This window comes from Triticum aestivum, chromosome 6B, assembly GCF_018294505.1.
Source record: "Triticum aestivum cultivar Chinese Spring chromosome 6B, IWGSC CS RefSeq v2.1, whole genome shotgun sequence".
Taxonomy (NCBI): domain Eukaryota; kingdom Viridiplantae; phylum Streptophyta; class Magnoliopsida; order Poales; family Poaceae; genus Triticum; species Triticum aestivum.
In genome coordinates this window covers 66,506,762-66,531,119 of record NC_057810.1, presented here as the reverse complement: position 1 = coordinate 66,531,119, position 24,358 = coordinate 66,506,762, and positions in this window count along the sequence as shown.

Here is a 24,358-nt window from a genome sequence, read left to right as displayed (position 1 = left end):
CAAGCCCTCCACCAAAACCGTAACCCGGCATCGCTCAAAAAGCATGAAGCCACGGGGGAACGCGCCGGACTTGCGGGATATATTGGAGGACAAGGCAAGACAATCCAGATCTATCTATGGATCACGTGGGCGCCCCAAGACCCACGACGAATACCGTCGCGCCGGATACAACTACTCCGGCCGGGCCGAACACAGCAGACAACGCTCTCTCGAGCTACGTCGCGATATTGCTCAATACAGAGGCGCCGCACACCCACTATGCTTCACTGACGAAGTAATGGATCATCAAATCCCTGAAGGGTTTAAACCCGTTAATATCGAATCCTACGATGGCACAACAGACTCCGCGGTTTGGATTGAGGATTATCTCCTCCATATACATATGGCCCGCGGCGACGATCTTCACGCCATCAAATATCTCCCGCTCAAGCTTAAAGGACCAGCTCGGCATTGGCTTAACAGCCTGCCCGCAGAGTCAATTGGATGCTGGGAAGACCTGGAAGCCGCATTCCTCGACAACTTCCAGGGCACGTATGTGCGACCACCGGACGCAGATGACCTAAGCCACATAATCCAGCAGCCAGACGAATCGGCCAGGCAATTCTGGACACGGTTCTTAACAAAGAAAAATCAAATCGTCGACTGTCCGGATGCAGAGGCCCTCGCTGCCTTCAAACATAACATCCGCGACGAGTGGCTGGCCCGGCACCTAGGACAGGAGAAGCCGAAATCCATGACAGCCCTCACATCACTCATGACCCGCTTCTGTGCGGGAGAGGATAGCTGGCTAGCTCGCAGCAACAACCTCAGCAAAAACGCTGGCAGTCCGGATACCAAGGACCGCAATGGAAGGTTGCGTCGAAACAAAAACAAACGCCGCATTAACGGCGACAGCAATGAGGATACGGCAGTCAACGCCGGATTCTGAGGCTCCAAGCCCGGTCAACGGAAAAAGCCATACAAAAGAACCACTCCGGGCCCGTCCAATTTGGACCGAATACTCGACCGCTCCTGTAAAATACATGGAACCCCCGAAAAGCCAGCTAACCACACCAACAGAGATTGTTGGGTATTCAAGCAGGCAGGCAAATTAATCGCCGAAAACAATGACAAGGGGCTACACAGCGATGACGAGGAAGAGACCCAGCCGCCGAACAACAGAGGACAAAAGGGATTCCCCTCTCAAGTTCGGACGGTAAACATGATATACGCAACGCATATTCCCAAGAGGGAGCGGAAGCGTGCACTAAGGGACGTATACGCGATGGAGCCAGTCGCCCCAAAATTCAACCCATGGTCCTCTTGCCCGATCACTTTCGATCGAAGAGACCATCCGACCAGTATCCGCCATGGCGGATTCGCCGCATTGGTTTTAGACCCAATCGTCGATGGATTTCACCTCACGAGAGTCCTGATGGACGGCGGCAGTAGCCTGAACCTGCTTTATCAGGATACAGTGCGCAAGATGGGCATAGACCCTTCAAGGATTAAACCTACAAAGACAACCTTCAAAGGCGTCATACTAGGTGTCGAGGCCAGTTGTACAGGCTCAGTTACACTGGAAGTGGTCTTCGGATCCCCGGATAATTTCCGAAGCGAGGAGTTAATCTTCGACATAGTCCCATTCCGCAGTGGCTATCACGCTCTGCTCGGACGAACCGCGTTCGCAAAATTCAACGCGGTGCCGCATTATGCATACCTTAAGCTCAAGATGCCAGGCCCTCATGGAGTCATCACGGTCAATGGAAACACGGAATGCTCCCTCCGAACGGAGGAACATATAGCGGCTCTCGCGGCAGAAGTACAGAGCAGCCTTTTAAGGCAATTTTCGAGTCCGGCCGTTAAACGACCGGACACGGCCAAACGCGCCCGGAGCAACATCAACCAAGACCACCTGGCACGTTCCGAGCACGCGTAGCAATGCGGCCTCAACCCCAGCCCTCACACAATTGTAAGGCAAACTCTCCGCGTACATAATTACGCCCTGGAGATACCCTGGGCATAGGGGGAGAGGCACAACCACAACAGACCCAGAGTGTGGTTCGACCACACCAGGGGCTCCCAAGTGTGTCGCTCTTTTTATCTTTTATTTTCTCTCTTTTTTATACAGAACTCTGTCCGGCGGCGAACCTGCCAAACTCATGATGCAACAGCCAGGGAGGGACAAAGGCTGCGACGAACACGCAGGTGGTCTCCATTACAGGCATTAAATTTGTTAAATACACCGTTCCGCGGCCTACCCCTGGAGGGAGACGCCTTTAATTCATCCAATCCCTTGCTTTCCGCACTATTTGTATCATTCCGCACTCATAGCAGATCTTCTCGAATAAAATGCAGCACTTTTTGCCCATAATTGCATTACCTTATATATATATATGTTCATTTACGACATGTTGCATCCGTACATTTTGGTACAGCCAAATACACCAGGGGCTTATGTTCCCCGCATTATGGTGTGATAAAGTCCGCACACTTTCACAAGTGCGGCACCCCGAACTTATAGCATTATATGAATCGGCTCCGAATCATGTCTTGGGTCAATAGTTGGGTTTGCCCGGCTCCCATGTTTGGCACCTTACGTTCCGTTCTATCGGCTAAGGTAGCACTGGGAGAACCACTGCGATTGCGCTCCGGTTGAGCCGGGTTAACGCCTCAGTGGAGAAAGCTAAAACTGACTGTCATGATAAGGCGAGAGACTGGTCGCTGTTCGAGAGGTCCTTTCGGGTCCTTAAAGACCTACGCCGCTTCGAGCGAAGTTCCGGATAATGTCCAACGAAGGCGTGGATAGCGCCCCTAATTCGGTCTTCCGAATACTAGGGGCTTCGCCAAAATTTAAAATTATAGAATTCTATGGCTAAGTGAGAGTGTTCAAGCACTACAAATCCGGTTGCCTTGTTCATTGTGTTGAGCGCCTCCCTAGATGGACCCAAAAATGGGAACAAGAGTGCTCAAGTTTATCCCGAACACCCCAGCACTCGTGGCATGGGGGCTGAAGCCGACGACTTGCCATCTCTCAGATTTAATAAACGGCCGCACAGAAGGTAATATTTTAAATTAACAAGCGTTGCTTAGCGCATATGAACAAAGTTTTTAGCGCACAGGATAACACATTGCGAATTTACTCAATAATTACATCCCTGGGGCACTCATACGCAATCTTGCGGGCACCCTTCAGGACAGTCTTATAGTACATCTCGGGCGTACGATATTCCTTGCCCGCTGGTGGCGCGTCAGTGATTAGCTTCTCCGCATCCAGCTTGCCCCAATGCACCTTTGCGCGGGCAAGGGCCCGACGAGCACCTTCAATACAGGCGGAGAGCTTGATAACCACCACCCAGGGGCACGCATCCACCAACCGTCTCACGAGGCCGAAGTAGCTCCCAGGCATGGCCTCTCCAAGACACAGCCGGACTATGAGGCCCTTCATGGCCTGCTCGGCCACCTTGTGGAGCTCGACCAGCTGCTTCAGTTGGTCGCTAGGGGGCACCGGATGGCCGGCCTCAGCATACTGAGACCAGAAGACCTTCTCCGTTGAGCTCCCCTCCTCGGCTCGGTAGAATGCGGCGGCATCAGACACGCTGCGAGGCAGATCTGCAAACGCCCCTGGAGAGCTCCGAATTCGGGTAAGTAACACGTAATTTACATTCACATGCTTGCTTTGCATGAAAAATGCCTTACCCGCCGCTATCTTCCTCACCAACTCAATCTCCTGAAGGGACTTATGGGCATCGGCCTTGGCAGTTTTGGCACTTTCGAGAGCCGAGGCAAGCTCGGACTCTCGAGTCTTTGAGTCACGCTCCAAACTCTCATGCTTTTCCATGAGAGCCTGGAGCTCTTGCCGAACCACCGCCACCCGCGCCTCCTGCTTTTCTCGCTCTGCCCGTTCCGCGGCCGCATTGCGTTCGGCCGCGGACACGGCCTCCTTCAGGGTCGCCACCTCGTTCGTGGCCCCTGCAGTACCCATGTTATCCTTGTTATTTTTTGTTGCAACCTAAATCCTTTTCTGTAAGGTACAAGTTCAAAGTGGTGTTACTCACCTTCTTTGTCCTGGAGCTGCTTCTTGGCGCGGCCGAGCTCTTGCTCGGACCGCTCGAGCTCCTGCTTCAAAGCACCGACCTCCGCAGTCAGTGCGGCAGAGGTCAGCAGCGCAGCCTGCAACCCATATTGACATAATTTTTTAGCAACCCTGCGTATATCTTCTTTTTTTCAGATCCTCAGTCTGGCTTTTCTTTCCGAACACCGAACCGAGCATCAGGGGCTACTGTCTATGCGGTATTACATTGCATATTTTTAACTTCTTACCTCAAAGCCTGATAGAAGGCTACTACAGGCTTCGGTCAGCCCGCTCTTGGCAAGCTGTACCTTCTGAATCACCGCACTCATAATAGTGCGGTGTTCATCCTCGATGGAAGCGCTCTGGAGCGCCTCCAACAAATTGTCCGGCGCCTCTGGTTGGACGGAAGCCGTCGGCGTCACGGTCCTGCCCTTCGTGCGAAGGGGCCGCCGGCCAGACTCCGGAACCACTGCGGATTCTGATGTGGAGTCCGGCGCAAAGTCCGGGAGGCCGCCTTGTGGCGCCTCCGGAGCCTCCCCCTGATGGGTCCCTTCTTGGGATCCCACCTCGGCGTCCTCGGTGTCGCGAGGGGTGGAGGCGGTCGGGATGGAGTCTACATCCGAAGGAGCCAACGACCCGCTCGATGAAGCGGGGAGATCATCATTGGCCGGACTACAGGCAGCATGTGGCATCAGAATGACACTATGTGATGCAGAAAAAGAAATTATAAATCATTCAGGAATCCGGATACTTACGATCTCGCCGGAGGCCTAGCCCTTGAAGGCCATTCTTCCTCGCCAACGTTGATGTTGGCTGAGCTGTCCGGGAGAATAGTCCTTCCCCTCTTGGCCCCTTCGGCCTCCCCTGTTGGGGAAGCCTTCCTCTTCCTCTCTCCCTCCTCTGGGAGAGAGTCCTCTTTCTCCTCCTCGTTTTTGGGGGAGGAGTCTGCCCCGGAGTCGTCGGACATCTGAAGACGGGAACTCTTTCGAGCACCCGTGGCCTCCTTCTTGGCCTTCTTCTCCGGCACCACGTGCGGTGCCAGAACCAGCAGCCTCGCTAGACGGGCGTCTACTGGGTTTTCTGGCATAGGAGTCGGGCAGATAATCTGCTCCGCCTTCCTCATCCAGTCCTGTCAAAGGAAAAGGGGAAACTAAAACCCGCATAGAGTCAAACTATGAAAAGCAAGTGTCCCGTAAAGGGGTAGAATCACTTACCTCATCGGCTTGGCGCTGCGAGCGAAATCTGTGATCTTCAGTTGCGGATGCGGGGGCTTCGGCGCCCTTAAACAGCACCCTCCAGGCGCCTTTGTACATCGTGTCGAAGAGCCCGCTCAGCGCCTGGTGCTGTTCTGGATTGAACTCCCACAGATTGAATGCCCACTCTTGGCATGGGAGAATCCGGCGGACGAGCATGACTTGGACCACGTTAACCAGCCTGAGCTTCTTCACCAGCTTCTGAATACAGGCTTGGAGTCCCGTCAGCTCCTCTGAACTACCCCACAGCAAGCCCTTCTCTTTCCAGGAGGTGAGCTGCATGGGGATACCAGATCTGAACTCGGGGGCTGCCGCCCACGTAGGGTCGCGCGGCTCGGTGATATAGAACCACCCCGATTGCCACCCCTTGACGGATTCCACGAAGGCCCCTTCAAACCAAAGGACGTTGGGCATCTTGCCCAACATGGCGCCTCCGCACTCCGCTTGAGTGCCCTTCACTACCTTCGGCTTGACATTGAAGGTCTTGAGCCACAAGCCAAAGTGGGGCTGGATGCAGAGGAAGGCCTCACACACGACGATAAACGCCGAGATGTTGAGGATGAAGTTCGGCGCCAGATCATGGAAATCCAGGCCGTAGTAGAACATGAGCCCCCGGACAAAGGGGTGAAGTGGAAAGCCCAGTCCGCCGAGGAAGTGGGGAAGAAAAACGACCCTCTCATGGGGCCTGGGGGTGGGGATGAGCTGCCCCTCGTCGGGCAGCCGGTGCGCGATGTCGCCGGACAGGTAGCCGGCGCTGTGCAGTCTTTTGATGTGCTCCTCCGTAACGGAGGAGGTCATCCACTTGCCTCCCGCTCCGGACATGACTGGGGAAGGTTGAGACGAGATGTGCGGGCTTGGGCGCTGGAGCTCGAGTGCGCGGAGATGGATAAGCAAAGGAGGAAGAAGGCATAGGTGAGAAGGTGAATCCTTATCCCTTATATGGGAGGACGAAGTCTACGCGTCCCCTACCGACCTGGTAAAACTCGCTTATCCCCCAAGCGCCACCATCAATGGCGCGGTTGGGTTACCCACGTCCGTATTGATGAGAATCCCGGACTAAGGGGGAACACGATCTCTGCTTCGACAAGACATGCCAAGGAAACCGCTTTGCTAAATGCGCTGAGGTGGTAGAGTAAAAAACGATTCAAGTAATGGCTAGGTAGCGGCGTGACGTCATGCCACAAAAAACGTCAGCAGATTGAACTTGTGTATATATTATTCTCTCTACGGTGAAATGTGGAATTTATTTTGCAGAGCCGGACACTATCCTGGTGTTCACAATCTTCTATCATTTGGAGGAGGAACCCGCCTTGCAATGCCAAGCAATATACGCGCCGGACTTATCGTCATTAAAGCCTAGTTCAGGGGCTACTGAGGGAGTCCCGGATTAGGGGGTGTCCGGATAGCCGGACTACCATCATCAGCCGAACTATCATCGGCCGGACTATCATCATCGACTGGACTCCAAGACTATGAAGATACAAGATTGAAGACTTCGTCCCGTATCCGGATGGGACTTTCCTTGGCGTGGAAGGCAAGCTTGGCGATACGGATATGTAGATCTCCTACCATTGTAACCGACTCTATGTAACCCTAGCCCTCTCCGGTGTCTATATAAACTGGATGGCTCTAGTCCGTAGGACACAACAACAACCATTACAATCATACCATAGGCTAGCTTCTAGGGTTTAGCCTCCTTGATCTCGTGGTAGATCCATTCTTGTAAACATCCACAATATCAATATCAATCAAGCAGGACGTAGGGTTTTACCTCCATCAAGAGGGCCCGAACCTGGGTAAAACATTGTGTCCCTTGTCTCCTGTTACCATCCGCCTAGACGCACAGTTCGGGACCCCCTACCCGAGATCCGCCGATTTTGACACCGACACCGTCCATGACGGAAAAAACCATGGTAGAAGCGAGGGGGAGGAAAATTTCGGGGAGTTGCCGGTTACAGTGGGAGGTCGGGGGCCGAGCGATGCACGTTTCTATCAGACGTATGTGCATGGGTGTGCGAGGTGTTGGCTCTAACTGAAGCGGAGCGAGGCGTTGGGCTCTAACTGAACCCGAGCGATTGCACTGCAGGCTACGCGTTACTAAACCCGAGCGATTGATCGATGGCTGTTAACTGAACCCGATGGAGCGATTCCTTCGCTACTGCTGCTAACTGAAGCCGATCAATTGGATGAACAGTGAGCGTTAAGGGGGGTTTGGATGAACAGTGAGCGGTGGCGTTGCCTCTGGATGAACAGGAACCCGTGGTGTGGAGGGTTGGATGAACAGTAGACGATGGAGGGGTGGTCGTGGAGGGGTTGTTGAACAGGACCCCGTGGCGTGGAGGGTTGGATGAACAGTAGACGGTGGAGGGGTACCCGTGGAGGGGTGGTTGAACAGTAGTCGGTGGAGTAGCGCACGGTGGAGGCTAGATGAATAGGAGCCCGTGGAGGCTGGCGGAGGTCGACGGTAGCCCGTGGAGGCTGGAGGAGGTCGACGGTGGAGATGAACAGTATCCTGTGGAGTCCCGTTTTGCAGTACGCCACACCCCCCCCCCCCCCCCCCCCCCGTTTCGACCGTAGCGCTCCAACACAAGTCTGTTTTGTCCGTTTTGCGGTACACCACACCCCTCCCGATCAACAGGACCCCCGTTTCAACCGTAGGAGGTCCGTTTCGTTCGTTTTGCGGTATGCCACACCCCTCCCAATCAACAGGACCCCCGTTTCGACCGTAGGAGGTCCGTTTCCTCCGTTTTGCGGTACGCCAGGCCCCTCCCGATCAACAGGACCCCGTTTCGACCGTAGGAGGTCCGTTTCCTCCGTTTTGCGGTACGCCAGACCCCTCCCGATGAACAGGATCCCGTTTTGAACATGGCCGGTCGAACACAAGGAAGTTTCCTCCGTTGTGCGGTATGCCAGGCCTCGTTTCCATCGCCTGTTCTGTCCAAGCCCTCCCGATGAACACGACCATGCATTCAATTCTGACCCAGCCGGTTGGCTCCCACGCGTTCCGGTGCCTCCCGATAAACACGACGCATTCCGTTGCCTCCCCATGAACACGAAGACGACATTGTTTCTCCGTTCCGACCCAGCCATGTACATATGGGCGAGTAGGCGTTTGAGACCCTGCCCGTATGTACGTACGTGGTCGTATTTTCTTTCTTGCACCCTCACCGCTGTACGTACGTGTACGTGCGCGCCTCTACTACGACCAGTATGTACGTACACGTTCGCGACCAGAATGACAACGCTACGTACGCTTCGACCAGGTGGGTCCCGACTGCCAGGCACTTCCTTGCCTGCGAAGATGTAGCTGGTGGGTCCCAGCAGTAAGGGGGCGAATCGTTTTGTTTTTTTTTGCCCAGACGCACTTCCTGGCGTGTGAAGATGTAGCTGGTGGGTCCCAGCAGTCAGGGGGGCGAATTGTTTTTTTATTGCCCAGACGCAATTCCTTACGTGCGAAGATGTAGCTGGTGGGTCCCAGCAGTCAGGGGGAAATGTTTTTTTCGTGAAATACGGTGGTCCGTCCGGTGGGTCCCTGCTGTTAGGTGGAGGAATAATTATTTTGCGCGTAATAAGGAGGCACTTCCTTGCGGCCGCCGTGGACCCAGCTGTCAGCCTCTCCATGCACAGTACTCTTCCGATGGAAGTCGATCGTTGACCACATTGACCACGCCGTGCCAAGAGCACCACAGTGGTGGACGATGATGAGGCCTAGGAAGGGGACAACGTGGAGCCGGGGAAGACACAGCAGTGGATGCCCACGCGAAGAGGAGTATGAGGGTGAGGTTGCCGTCGCCGCAGAATAATAGGGGGTGTGGGTGAGTAGAGGGATGGCCTGGCCAGCGGTGGGAGTAGTAGGGGGCGGTGAGGCCTCCGCGGCATCACAACCGGCCACGGGAGGCAGGAGCATGCGGCAGGCCTGGTGCTGCTTTGGGCGGATGGAGCACGAAGACCAGAGGTTCAAGAAGCACTACGGCCGTTGGATGGACATCGTACGGTCACTGGAGCTAGAGTCGTTCATATTGACTAAGTTGACAAAGCCCTCCGTCCCCGTAAACTTAGTAGGCCCACAAGTCAGCCTCCCACCAAGGTGAGTCCCAGCTAGCAGGGGGGTATTCATTTTTTGTGCGTAATAAGGAGGCATTTCCGGTGGGTCCGAGCTGACAGCGGGGTGAACGTTTTTTTCGCGAAATACAGAGACCCTTCCGGTGGGTCTTAGCTATCAGTGGAGGAATCATTATTTTGCGCGTAATAAGGAGGCATTTTCCTGTGTGGGCCCCTATTGTCAGCCTCTTCCGATGGCTGTTGTTTGTTGACCATGTTGACCTCGCTGTGCCGAGAGCACAAACGCGGTGGACGAGGGCGGGGCCCAGGAAGAGAACCACCCGGAGCCGGCGAAGCCACCGCAGCGGATGCCCACGCTGAGGGGAGAACGAGCGCTGAGTGGTCAGCTGTGGGGTGAGGCTGACGTCGCCGGAAAATAACAGGATGTGTGGGTGGTTAGAGGGATGGCCTGGCGGCAGCACAGCCAGCCACGGGAGGAGGGAGCAGGCAGTCCCGCCGGTGCTGGTTTGGGCGGCTGGAGCAGGAAGATCAGAGATTGAAGAAGCATGGCGGCCGTTGGTTGGACATCCAACAGCCACTGTTGTGTGTTGACTAAGTTGACAAAGCCTTGCGTACGCGTCAAAAAAAATTTAGGACAGCGTCATCGTCGACCTACTAGGCCCAGAAGTCAGCCTCCAAATCTTTGGAAAACAGCATACATCCCATTAGCCATTATTTTCAATAATTTACAGCCCATTTGCTAATTCTTAAGGATATTTTAAGCTCATATTCTTTTTATTAGCATTACAGACCATATATTCTGGGCACTGCTAAAAAATTCAACGAAATTTTGCATATTTCGGTGGGGTCCGAACTCTTTTAATCACGAAATTTCGAGTCACATTAAAAATAGTTTTCAAAAAATTATATCAAAATAAAATTCAAAAAACAATTCTCCGCAAAAAAATGAATGAAATTTAGAATCTTAACTAGCAAGATGCCTGTTCGTTGCACGGAACATGAAGATGCATTTGTATGAGTAGTTTATCTTGTGGGTGAAAAGATGATATTTTAATGTAATTGCCAGTTGGCTTTGGTTTTTATAAGAGTAGAGAGTCACTCTTTTTTGCAGTCACAAACAAATGGATCGGTCTGATCCATAAAATCAACATCATGTGCAAAAAAAATTATTTTAGGATGTCTACAACCTGTTGTAAATAGAAGCTGAGCACGTTTAGAAGCCCATTTGTCCACCTGAAACTTCTTTTTTTCTGTTCAACATGTTTATCCGTGAGAAATCTTTTGCTGTAAAAATTAAGCCTCATGGACAATAGTAACCTCGCATTCAACAGGAAGAATGTGACAAAGCTTCTGTTTGCCTAGTTGGATGCATATCGTCCCATCATTATTGTCCTCAAACGAATGTCATGAGAACTGAGAAAATCCTTGTGCTTATTACGCCAACGATTGGTTATATGTTTTTGTCCATGTGGTTCTGCCTAAGTAGACATGAAGATTGAAAACAGTTAAGGTCTGAAAAAAGAGTATGTCGAAAGAACGACAGCTGAACAGTTAATTCTAGTATAATATATACAGGCTTTCAATGTGCATGAAATCATCACCTCTATGTATAAATTCTCTAGAGATCGAAAGCATCGCAGCAAGCCAATAATTATGTCCAAATCAAAACTATACATTCTGATATATATGATCTTGACAGAATCCAACAGCATTGTTAGGCTATCAATGGACGAACTCTTCATTGAGCATATAACATAATATTAGTACCTAAAGTGTACTCCAAGATGATATAAAACTTATGCGCATAAATGAAAAATGCAGCATATGATTACAAATGTGTAGATGATAATATACGGTACCTGAAAAGGTGAGGAGCCAAACACCAACTCCTTGTGATTATTAAACGTGTCACGAATTACACCCAAGGTCTCTAGTTTTGGCGCAGAGACGACAGTTATTTCTGAAGGTGTATAACAATTATGGAGGAGCAACCTTTCAAGTGAAGGGGCATCTTCGATGATGAGCTGTTGTCCTTCAAAACAAATTCCAATGCTTTTAAGGTGAGGCGACTTTATTTGGAGACAACTGATACTGATTTCTGTTCCCAAAACAATCAGCAAGCGCTCCAGGGCAGGGCAACTAGAGTGGATGATGCTGTGCAGTGAGGCCTCCAACAAATAAACCACCACAAGTGAAAGTTTTTTTAGTAGTGGGAGTCGAAGCATTTGTACCAGATCGTCTGGTAGATGGCACCGGGTGAAGGTGGCGGTGTGGAGAGAGGAGGAAAACTGCGAGATGGACAATGGTGGTGTGGGCATGAATTCTTGGTATGTTCGTGGTATGAAACTTTCGTGGTAATGGTAGAACTCAAACTGCTGGAGTTTTGTGAATTCAGGGGATGTCAGCCAAGCGTCCACCTTGCCGGGTATGGACAGCAGGTAGCTTGTCGGGATGCAAAGGCATTGAACGGGGCCCTGCTGGTGAGAAGAGACGATGGCTCTGATGAGATCAAATTCAGAAAGGACAGATATCTGACGACAGTCGAGATTGAGGGGCGCGGTGCGCCATAGAGGGCACCACCGAGTTGAGAGGACTTGTGTGCGGCAGCAATCCTTGGTGGGGAGAAGCGAGATGATCTCCTCAAGGATGACCTCCGGGAGATCGCTGATGCGGTCCACCGGAGATTCTACCGGTTCCTCAGATCCGGGTGGGGGGGGCTCGCCGCTTCTCCCCGCGCTACCGGGTGCGGGATCTACAACCGGCGTCGCCGCTGGCGGGAGCCTCATCTTCTTGGCGCTGGGGCCAGCCGACTCCATTTTCCTTGTGGGCGTCGCACCGAGCTCACGGGTTTGAGCAGAGTAGCCAGAGACGAGCCTAGTGGCAGTGCGAGTGGGGAAGAAGGAGGGCTGGGGATTTCTGTAGGAGTGGAATAAGAGGAGCATGCGTTTTTTGTATGAGTGAGGAAGAAGGTGAGCAGGGTTTTCTGGATGAGTAAGGAAGATTGGGGAGCGGGGGGAATTGGGTGGGGAGACGGAAGCGGGAGAGCAAGTTGTTCGTGTTTATAAGGCACGCTGCACTAACTACTCGCTTTTTCCCAAGAACCGCTCTCTTCTTTTGCGTTGCTGCATGACTGGCCATGCATGCAGGATGCATGTGCCCGCCGACCACTGCATGGGCCTAGTTTGTTACTAGGCCTATTTAATAGGGTGGTTATGGAGTAAATTAAGGAGATTTATTTTCTCTGTGTGCATCCACCAAATTAGAGGATGCGGTACTGGATGCAGACACTCACATTAAACTAACATTCAGAAGAACAAAAGTTCAGCATGTCTATGCATCTCAATGATTCACCATACTATAACCAATATAAAAAACTGTGAGAAGGTGTGGAAATAAAGAAAATCGGTCGATGCTTCTCTGAGCAATGGGCCTCCCTGCGCACGCATTAATTTCTTGGGCATGCTTGTTTATTCTCAATGTTGCGAGCACTTTGAGCATGTTGGCAACTCCACAGCTATCTAGCTGCCTCATCTTGCAATTGATGCTGACACATTTGCAGCAAACAAATGAGGCAATAGAGATGACTCAATATGGGTCCATATTGTGTAGTTCCCCTGATATCCTATTCATTGTCCTGAATCTGAAAAGATAGGAAAACAGTAGCTATACTTAAACGGTGTTGCATAACAGTAGCACATATCAATAGCTCGGCATGACAAAACACGATCATCTGGACGAAGGGGATACTGACCTGCCTGAGGAAGATTACATATAATTTCATAAGTCCTTGGTTGATTTCCACCTTCGGCTGCACTGCTTGTTTGCTCCTCCAGACATGACATGATCGTTCCGCACTGCATTCAGCAAGTCAATGTACGAATAAGCTAATTTCATCTTGCGGTGGTCATTGTACCTAATTACAAATGTAGGAATACCTGGAGCACCATGAGGTTAGCTGACAACAGGTAGATGCAGCCATATAAATTTTGTGTGGTGCTACCAAAATTGAGGTTTGTATCCCTTCCCGTTATGAGAATTCTTCTTGAAGTTGGTAGAATGTGATGGCTTGTTCTTTGCATCAAACTTGCCTTTCCCCTGAGATTTGTTCTTGTTGTTTTGGGGCTGGTTGGGCTGGAAGTTCTTCTCGTGTACCACGTGGGCACTAGAAGCTCCCTCGGCGACCCGAGCACGTGTGTCTTTTGCTCTCGCCTTCTCCTCAAAATCAAGAGTGCTAATGAGATCCAAAACAGAAAACTCGTGTCTCTTGTTTTTCAGAGAAGTAGCAAAATCTGTCGGATTTCGGGTTCCGACAGACCCACTAGATTCGAACACTGGGGTGCGCACAGAGGTTTCGCCCTCTACCTACCTGCACCTCGCCGCCTCGCTAGGATCTAAGCTATGAAAGGAACAACACAAGAGACACAGGGTCTATACTAGTTCGGGCCACCATTGTGGTGTAATACCCTACTCTAGTTTGTGGTGTGGTGGATTGCCTCTTGGGATGATGATGAACAATACAAGGAAGAACAACCTCGCGAGGGTCTGCTCTTGGCTGGTGTGATGAACTGCTAGGGGAGTTCAGTCGCTCTTCCTACTGGTTTCTTGATGATGATGATCCTCCTCCTCCTTACCTTGTGGGTGGCTAGTCCTATTTATAGGCAAAGGCCCTGGGCCTCTTCCCAAATATTGAGCGGGAAGGGCGCCAACAATTGGCCATTTTGAAGGGGAACATCTAGTACACTTATCCTGACTAAAGTTGGTCCTCTCCTGTCAAAGGCTCTGATGGTGACGCCGGCTTGGGCTCCACAATGACTTCCTTCCTGCCGTTGTGACGGTCTTGGTCTTGTTGCACCGAAACGGATGCCTTTGCTTGATGCTCTCGCCTGCGCTTGCTCCCTTTGCACCAAGGAGGAAAGGAGGACACTGCGTGGGCTGGCGCCCGCCTGGCGCCCTTGGTCGTCATGGCTTGCATCATGGGCACCTCGTGAGGTACCCCGCCTTGATCTCTCCGCCTCCTCGCGAGCCAGCTTGATGAGGCCGTGCCTGAGGAAGCTTCCTGTCATCCACCCCGCGAGGCTTGGCCCCTCGTGAGGGTCTTGAGCTCGTGCTGATGAAGATGGGACATGCTGGGCTGCCCATTGAGCCATGCTGCAGGCCGCAGGCAGGCAAGTCTGGGGACCCCGTTCCCAGAACGTCGACAAGAGCCCCCGGGCCCAAGGCACGCCCAGACTTGGCTGAGCAGAGAAGCGAAGGGGCAAGTGCGAAGCGGCGCGGGCCCTAACAGCCTGCGGCCTCAGGCGCCGCGTGGCGGTTGGTTGGTCGTGGGTGCCTTAGCAACTGTGTGAATCGTCAAAAGAGCGGCATCTGCCTAGGCTTTGCTTCCCTTGCTTCCTCCAGTCATTGCCCAGATCCCCTTTCTTGCGCCCTTCCTTCCTGCCTCTGAAATCCTCAGATCTACTTCGACTGCGTGCCCTAGCAAGGCATGGCGCCTAGCCAGACCCTGGTCGGAGCTTGGTACTCACCCGCCTTGGACTCGTCGAACGTGTCGGAGACGAGCCTTGCCCGGGTGCGCCGGATGGTGGCGGTGCAAGGCATCGACGGGGCAGAGGTGTTCAAGGCCGGCTCCGCCCTTCCTGAGGGCCAAGGGAGCACCTTCAATCCGCTCTTCGTAAGCGCCATTGCTGCAGGTCTGGTGCCTCCTTTTTCTGAGTTTTTCTTCTCTGTCCTCCGCCATTACAACCTGCAAGCTCTGCACCTCCACCCCAACTCTGTTCTTCTTCTGGCGATCTTCGCCTACTATTGTGAGGCTCACGTCAGGGTGTAGCCCTCAGTGGCCTTGCTGCGTCACTACTTCTCCCTCCGGACCTCTCGTGGTCCCATCTCCGCGTGCGCGAGCTTTGTCGCGTATGGCGGCTCCAACGCCATCTCGAAGCCCAGGAAGAGGATTGAGGGCTTCAGGAGCAAGTGGGTCATGGTAGATGCTGGGCGCATCCACCCTCGGCTGATTCTGCCCACGGAGCACCCCACGAGCTCCGATGATTGGTCTCGCGCGGAACTCGTGGACCCTCGCACGAAGCCGGTGCTGGAGAAGACGGACACGGATCTGAGGCCGGGCAACATGGCGGCAGCGAAGCTGACCGGTGTGTCGCTCCTGAGGGAGTTCCTGGAGCACCAGGTGGCCCCGCTTTGTCAGTACTCGCTTCCGCTGTGGAGGCCCCGCCCGAACCCCGCAGTCTTGGCCGATGAAGATCTGGGTGCGGTCCTCCAATCTTTGGTCGGGGGAGACGTGGCGAGGCTGTAGGGTACACCTGTACCCCTGTTCCTTCGAGATGACTGGGAGCAGGCTATGGACTCCATGTCCGTCTTCAATGGGGACGGGCCCGTGCCCATGGAGGTTCCCGAGGACCCGGCGGCCCTGGTGGCGGTGAACATGTCCTCCGACGACTCCAGCGAATAGGAAGAAGAGGAGCGGGAAGAAGGGCCTGACTCCGAGGCTACCAACGGGGAGTCGAGAGCGCCCCTCCCCCGGCGCAGGTCCCGCGCTCTCCGCCTCTTGCCGAGCGACGATGAGGATGGCGACGAGCGGGGCGGCGAGAGCTTGCCCCCGATCCTGAAGAAGGACAGGACTGGGCTGGTCCCCCGCAGGTCCGCCCCGGCTCCGAGGTGATCCGCAGACGCGCCTCCTGCTTCCGGGCCTCTCGAGGCTGATCCCTGCAGCCGGCTCTCGGGCTTCAAGTATGGCCGGAGGTTTCTCGAGCTCGCGAGCAATGACCAGTAAGTGCTTGATTCTTGTTTTATTTCCTGTTTTGTCGCTGAGGCTTGATGTCTGTATCTCTTGGCTAGGCTGGCGCCTGCGGCGAAGAAGCTGAAGGGGGCTCTTGAGGTTCCGTCTGGGGCAGCGCCTCTGCCCGCAAAAGAAGGTGACTGCAAGGCACGGGCCTCTCCTGCCCGGTCGTCCTCGCGAGGCCTGGTGGAGCTAGCTGGGGCGAGCTCAGCCCCCATGGCCCAAGCGACTCCTGAGGTATCCTTGCCTGATGCCACCACCACAGCTGTTGGGGCGCAGTAGGTCGCGCCTCAGGATACTGTGGTTACGCTGCCATCCTCTCCTCCTACTCCACCAACTGCTGTCTCTCCGACTCCTCCCACTGTCCTGGATCGTGCTACTGCTAAACTGGACCGGCTGCGGCAAGATCTTCTGGGCGCCGACCCTCGCTTGGTGGCCGGGCGCTTGGATCTGGCTTCTGGCTGGATTCGCTCTGACACTTCGATTCGAGCGGTGTTGGTTCAGGCCTCGACGGCTTGCGACGAGGAGAAGCAGGCCGTCCTTGGGGCGAAGGCTGCTCACAATGCCACCTTGGGGGAGGTGGCCGATGCCCGAGGTCGCTGCAAGGCACTAGAGAGCGAGCTGCAGGGCCTGCGGGACCAGCTTGCCAAGGAGGTCCGCATTCGCCAAGGGAAGGAGGAAGACATGTAGGCTCGCGAGGCAGCCATCAAGGACTGAGACGCCAAGCTTAACAAGCTCCGTGACCGCCTGGGTGCACTGGAGCAGGAGTTGGAGGTGAGGAAGGTCAAGCTAGACGGCAAGGCGCGGGTCCTCGCCGAGGACCGCAAGGCCTTCACGGAGATGGAGGTGAAGGCTCGCACCTTGCTGAGGTCGCTTTACGACAGCGGCCTGGAAAGCCCGTTGGCCGGCACCGAGGATGGCCCCGACAAGCTGATCCCCTTCCTGATCCATGCTCTTGAAGATGTCGCCCTTGGCCTTGGCCCTACGGCTAAGGCCGAGGCGCGTGTCCTGTCTTCTGCTGCGCTGACACGGGTCCTTACCCACGTCTACCTTCGCGATCCCAACGTCGATCTCGACAGCCTGCTGGAGCCAGTGAGCGGCAAGCTTGCCGCTGCCGCTGCTGAGGCCGTGAAGGGTCGTGTGGAGGCTCTGCTGGCAAAGTTTCGGGCCTTCAGCACCAAGCCGAACCGAGGCGCTACTGGTCCTGCGGCTTCACCAGGCGAACCCTCTCCGCGCAGCTCCGCCGCCAACAAATGACTCTGTTGTGGCTCCTGTCCTGCTTTCAGCTCCTGCAACATGCATCATGCCTCGGGGAGGTGTTTAAACTTGTGTTTGGTGTTGTGATAACAGTTATGGACTGTAATGTTTGCTTTTGAATTCCTTGAGATTTGCGCTTTTCCTTCCTACTTGCTTATGTTCTACGCCGGCAGAGCCTGGCCCCGTGCATACCTCAGCCGCGGTTAGCCCCGACCGGAAACCAGGACGGGACCAAGGAGTGAGGGGCTACGTGAAAAGTTAGGCTCCTGAGTCGCGATGCTCAGGAGTCCCCCTTGGCGCATGAACAGCAAGTAGGGAGGTGAGATGTGGGGGTGAATCTACCATTCTATGTCTGCGGAGCCTGGCCCCGTGCATACCTCAACCGTCGTTAGCCTTTCGGAACTAAGGAGTGAGGGGCTACGTGACCAGTTAGGCTCCTGAGTCGCGATGCTCAGGAGTCCCCCTTGACTCTCAAACGGCCTTCGTACCTTGGCTCCGCTCGGGGAGGGACGTGCGACGAACCAGGCCCGAGGGGCCTGGCTGGGTGGCGTGCGTTTGGGTGTGACCCAGGCGCAGCCCCCGTGCCCAGCACCCTCACGCGGCACTCCTGAGGGGAGGCACTGCAATGAGGCCAGACACTGAGCTCTGGGCTCCCTGAAGTTGATGCGGCCGGGGGCCACCCTCAATTGTTTATCACCAGCGCAGAGCATAGCACTTCCGTATATGTACGGGCATAGCCGCTCCTCGGCAGTGTCGTCAGCCAGCGCGGAGCATGGTGCTTCCACTGGTGCGTGGGAGGGGGCTCCCCTCTGGGAGGAGCCCCCGGGGCGTGTACAGCCCAGCCCTAACACGTGGCTGGCACGGTAGGGCCTGAGGAGGTGTATCTGGGCACTTGTGAGCCAGCGCGGGACTCACGGGGCCCTACCTCAAGGAGGGTTGCGCCTGGCACTGGGCTTTAACTTGTGATGTGTTCCTGCAAATTTGGTTAGATGCCGACGCTCTACGTCCTCGGGTCCCGGCCCTCGAGCGGGTCTCAGCCGTCGCTGGTATGCCAAGTCGCGATGCCGTGGACAAAGCCAGAGGGTGAGGGCTGGAGAACCAGTAGGAGCCCATGAGTCGCGATGCTCAGGTACCCCCCCCCTTTAACGTGCAAGCGGCCGACATGAAGGAAGAAGAGGTGTCGTGGACAGGCATCAAATAACAAGCATGATGGGTCGAACGCATGGCCCGAAAATAACGCAAGAGGGGTACATGCCGCTGGGTCTGACCCGAGTGACTTGGGGATGATGCAGCCCGAGGGACGCCCCCAAAAAAGTAAGCTAGGAACATAAAGTAAAAAGGGGATACATGCCGCAGGGGCGGACCCACGCGTCCTGGGAATAATGCAGCCCTGGGGGGCGCTCCCAGCTGGAAATGAAACTTGAAGGATGTCATCTGACAGTGTTGAAGACGAAGGGGTGTTGAAGTAGCGGACGTCGTGGGCTGCGGAAGCCGATCTTCATGAGCACCAGGCCCAGGAGCCTCGGGAGGTTCTAGAGGCGCTGGTGGATCCTCGTAGACCATCTCCATCTCCGCCAGGACTGCAGAACGCCTGGCCTCCTGAGCCTCCAGGATGCTTCCCATGAGGTGCTAGTACGTGGCGGCCGCGTTCGGCAAGCCGTAGGGCATGCGAACGAAGCTGTGGGGTGGGCCTTCGCAGCGCCCCGCGCGTGAGGGCCAGAAGCGCTCCTGAGGGGCGGCTCATTTGAGCCCTGGGATGTCGATGCAGACGCGTAGCCCACCATCCTCGCCTGGACGAGGAGCTGCGGCGGGTAAGCGGCGGCCGCCACTCATGACTCTTGACTCCTGCAACTCCTGCATGATCTGATTGACGAACTCCTAAGGGTTTGGCCCTCTTTGCCTTGCTCCTTCCTGAGGGAAACGTGCTTTGAAACACGCCTCCACGTGGTGCCCGAGCCCCCGAACCTTGCTTGAGGAGGGCGCCGGGCGCGCCTTCCTATGTGACAGAAGGAGGTGCCCCCTGAGCAGGCGCAGACCCTGAGGGGCCTGCCTCCTGAGGGGTCAGGCCTGGCGATGTCTTCTTCTTCTTGGGAGCGGTCTCAGGGAGCCTCCCGCTCCCGCGATCTGGGTCTTCAAGTGATACGGCCTGAAAAGCTCGCTCCAGGGAGCACACTGCGTCTCTTTCTTCACAAGGCACCGTGATGACTCCGCCGCTTCCTGGCATCTTGAGGACGTTGTAGCCGTGATGAGTCACGGCCATGAACTTGGCGAGGTCTGGGTACCCGAGGATGGCGTTGTATGGCAGGCGAATGTGGGCGACGTCGAAGTCGATGAGCTCGGTGCGGTAGTTGTTGCGCGCCCCGAAGGTGACAGGGAGGCGGACCTGCCCAATCGGAACCGTGGAGCCACCGGTGACTCCGGAGAAAGGCTTGGTTGGCTGAAGCTAATCGTAAGGCACTTGGAGATTGTTGAATGTCTCTACAGACAGGACGTTGATCCTTGCCCCACCGTCGATGAGGGTCCTGGTGACTTGCACGTTGCTGATGACTGGGGAGCAAAGCATCGGGAGGACTTCGGTTGTGGCCGCGCACTTGAGCTGATCCGCTGAGCTAAACGTGATGGCACATGCAGACCACCTGAGAGGGCGTGTGGCCTCGAGCTTGGGAAGGACTGCATTCACTTCGCGGGCGAACTGCTTGAAGATGCGCTGAGAGGCTGGGGCTTGAGCTCCGCCCAAGATGCAGGCGATCGCGCGCGGCTCCTGGAAGCCCCCAGCCCCCTCGTCCTGATGATGGTCCACGTTTCTCCTTGGCTGCGGCGGCAGTGGAGGGAGGCCTGCATTTCCTTGCGGACGATCCTCGCGAGGTTGATCACACTAGTCTCCCTCGCGAGGCTGATCCTGCCAGCGATCCTCGCGAGGTCGGTCGCGCCACCCTTGGCGAGGGCCGCGGTCTTCCCAGCGTCCTGCGTTCCTTCCTCCTCCTCGGCCATAGCCTCGATCGATGCGGTCGGGACGTCGTCCTATCCTCCCTTCTCCCACTACTCGGAGCTCTTGACATTCGTTGGTGTCGTGGGTGTGGAGGTCGTGGTACACACAGTACCGGCTGCCCTTGAAAGACTCGGGCTGATCTCTGCCCTGCTTGGTGTCTGATTGTGCCGCGAGCACGGCAGCCCCCTTGCGCTTCACATCCTTGGCCTTGGATTTCTTCTCTTCTGGGTCTGCGGCTGGCAGCTCGAGGAGGGAAAGGCACCCTTCCTCAGCCCTGGCGCACTTAGTCGCCAAGTTGAACAGCTCCAAGGAAGTGCACAGATCTTCAAGCATCACCAGCTCCTCCTTCATCTTGACGTCACGCACACCGTCGGAGAAGGCTGAGATGATGGCCTCCTCGGTCACCTTGGGAATCTTGAGGTCTGTGTTGTTGAAGCACTGGATGTATTTCTGCAGGGTCTCCCCTGGTTGCTGCTTGATGTGGCGCATTTCGCTCACGGCAGGTGGCCGATCGCGAGTACCTTGGAAGTTGGCGATGAAGCGGGTGCGCATCTCGTCCCAAGAGGAGATCGTGCCAGGAGCCAGGTTCAGGAGCCAGGTGCGGGCCCCGTCCTTGAGTGCCATGGGAAACCAGTTTGCCATGACCTTCTCGTCCTTGTTGGCGGCTTCGATGCCTAGCTCGTAGAGCTGAAGGAACTCCGCAGGGTCGGCCATGCTGTCGTAGCGAGGAGGCAGGTCTGGCTTGAACTTTCCGGGCCACGCGACGCTGCGCAGCTCGGCGGTGAAGGCGAGGCAGCCTGCGGTGGCCAGGGGAAGCCTTTGGTGACGAAGAGATTGGTCTCGCGGGTCCCCATGTGCTGCAGCTGGGAGCAGCGTGGGGTCTTGGCGTGCTGGAACAGGAGCGTGGTCGCGATGGGCTGGAGCAGGGAGCACTCGGGCAGCTTCTTGGGGGCGAGGGACCTCTTGGCAACTCCGCTCTTGCTGTGCTGGCGCCGGACGGAGTGGGTTCCGCCCAGGGGCCACGCGCCTTGGGGCCACGGCGCCTTCTTGAGGGGGAGGCGGCTGAGGCGCCCTCGGAGCTTCATCGCCCGCACGGGGCGGGGCGTGGTGCAGCGAGAAAGACGGCGCGGGGGAGCACCCTGCGGCGCGGACGAGCTCGGTGATGCGGTCGAGCCACTCTTCGTAGACGTCTCGACTGGGTGGTAGCGTAGGAGCTCATTTGCCGCGATGAGCACAGCTCGAGCCTCCATGGGCACGCGGAGTGCGCGGGACGAAGAACCAGCTAGGGTGAGTGAGGGAGTAGCAGTGCGGCCGTCTCACCTCACGGACGGATGCTGGGACGATGCTTGCTGCTCGTTCCCCACCGGGCCGGTGGCGGCATTGATGGCAGGCAATGGGGAACGGCGGGGGCGGCCACCGATGGGGGCCGTCTGGGAGATGCGGGAAGCGAGAGCGGCTCGGCGCTCGGTGCGGGCCCGACGAGCGTCTAACATGGATGCGATGGTCGGTGAAGAACAGGGCGGCGGAAGACGAATTCCGGCGCACCCCTACCTGGTGCGCCAAATGTCGGATTTTGGGTTCGGGCAGACCCTCTAGATTCGAACACTGGGGTGCGCGCGGAGATTTCGCCCTCTACCTACCTGCACCTCGCCGCCTCGCTAGGATCTAAGCTATGAAAGGAACAACACAAGAGACACAGGGTTTAGACTAGTTCGGGCCACCATTGTGGTGTAATACCCTACTCTAGTTTGTGGTGTGGTGGATTGCCTCTTGGGCTGATGATGAACAATACAAGGAAGAACAACCTCGCGAGGGTCTGCTCTTGGCTGGTGTGATGAACTGCTAGGGGAGTTCAGTCGCTCTTCCTACTAGTTTCTTGATGATGATGATCCTCCTCCTCCTTACCTTGTGGGTGGCTAGTCCTATTTATAGGCAAAGGCCCTGGGCCTCTTCCCAAATATTGAGTGGGAAGGGCGCCAACAATTGGCCATTTTGAAGGGGAACATCTAGTACACTTATCCTGACTAAAGTTGGTCCTCGCCTATCAAAGGCTCTGGTGGTGATGCCGGATTGGGCTCCACAATGACTTCCTTCCTACTGTTGCGACGGTCTTGGTCTTGTTGCACCAAAACGGATGCCTTTGCGTGATGCTCTTGCTTGCGCTTGCTCCCTTTGCACCAAAGTGGAAAGGAGGACACTGCGCAGGCTGGCGCCCGCCTGGCGCCCTTGGTCGTCATGGCTTGCGTCATGGGCACCTCGTGGAGGTACCCCGCCTTGATCTCTCCGCCTCCTCGCGAGCCAGCTTGACGAGGCCGTGCTTGAGGAAGCTTCCTGTCGTCCACCCCGCGAGGCTTGGCCCCTCGTGAGGGTCTTGAGCTCGTGCTGATGAAGATGGGCCGTGCTGGGCCGCCCCTTGAGCTACGCCGCAGGCCGCAGGCAGGCAAATCTGGGGACCCCCGTTCCCAGAACGCCAACAAAATCGTTCCACGAAGGTGGAAGCTTGGCAATGATGGTCCCGGCAACAAATTTGTCTGGCAACACACACTTAAAGTACTCAAGTTCCTTAGAGAGTGACTGTATCTCATGAGTCTGCTAAACAACAGAGCGCTCATCAGTCATCTTGTAGTCACAGAATTGCTCCATGACGTACGACTCATTGCCAGCGCCCGAGGGCCCAAACATGGCCTCAAGCGCAGCCCACATGTCTTTGCCGCTGTCAAACAACATATACGAATCCACAATGGAATTGTCAAGAACACTTAGCAGGGCGGCTTTGAAGAGGGTATCCATGTTCTGAAAAGCTTCCTGCTGTGTAGGATTAAGATCGCCCTCAGGCTTACCCTTAGTGGCGTCATAGCAGCACATGATCTGAAACCAATATACTGCTCTTGTGCGCCACCTTTTATATTGCACCCCCTTAAAAGTAGGCGGCTTCAAAAGCGCAGCAAAACAACTCAGAGTAAATTGCCTGTGATTAGGTTTTTGGATTGGATTGTTGAATATATGAGCAATTTAGTATGAGATTTAATCCGAATCAGCAGTAAATAGATCATGACGACAATTGCAAACATCAAAGTAATGATGCGGACTAAACCAGGAGGACAGAATCACATACTATACAGCGGGAGCAGAACTGATGTGGTTGATGTTGTCACTCATGTCGTTGATGAAGAGGTTACCGAGGTCGGGAAGAAGGTTGTCCTTGAGGAAGTCATCGCTGGCAGCAGTCACGGGAGTGTGCTCCCCAAAAACCTGATCGCCCCTCTCCCGTACAGGATCACGAAAGGCGGGGTTTGGAGGACTACTGTCCCTTCTCGCGGTGCACGCCAGAAGGAGGGCTGGAGAAGAATTGTGTGGCGGCGCTAAGATTTGGAACGGTGCGAAACCATATGATTCAGCGGCGACTAGGGTAGAGCATGTCAGGTCGGAGTCTAATAGTAAGCCTTTGGCCCCCAAACCCCGCGTCCAAGTCAATAATAGCTCAAAAAAAGTCAATAATAGCCCCACCAAGGTTTGTCTAAAAAAATGGAGTAATTAAGGCGTCCATTAGTCCCTTTAGTATAAATACAATATCATTAATAATGGCCCCACCTTTTGTCTCACAAAGTAGAGTATGTTGGAGTACAACCGGCTACACGTTTACAATCCGCTTATCTTCTCTCTCCTCTTCTCTCTCCTTCAACTAAGCACAAATACTATATTTAAATCCTTATAGCCTGCTTATGTCATCTAATTATAGTAGTACTTGCTCTAAAAGTTACTATCCACTGTGTACTCTGAAATGTCGGGCATGTAGCGGGCGGTGCCCTTAGTCGGCTTGCCACTTCAACAGCGGAAGCAGTGAGAGGTCGCGACGCCCTGACTTGCCATCAATGTGGAGCGGTGGGTTCAGCTGGCACCGGGCGGGAAGCGCGCGTAGGAGGGGGAGGGGTTTTTGTTGGGCCAAGAAGGTGAGAAGC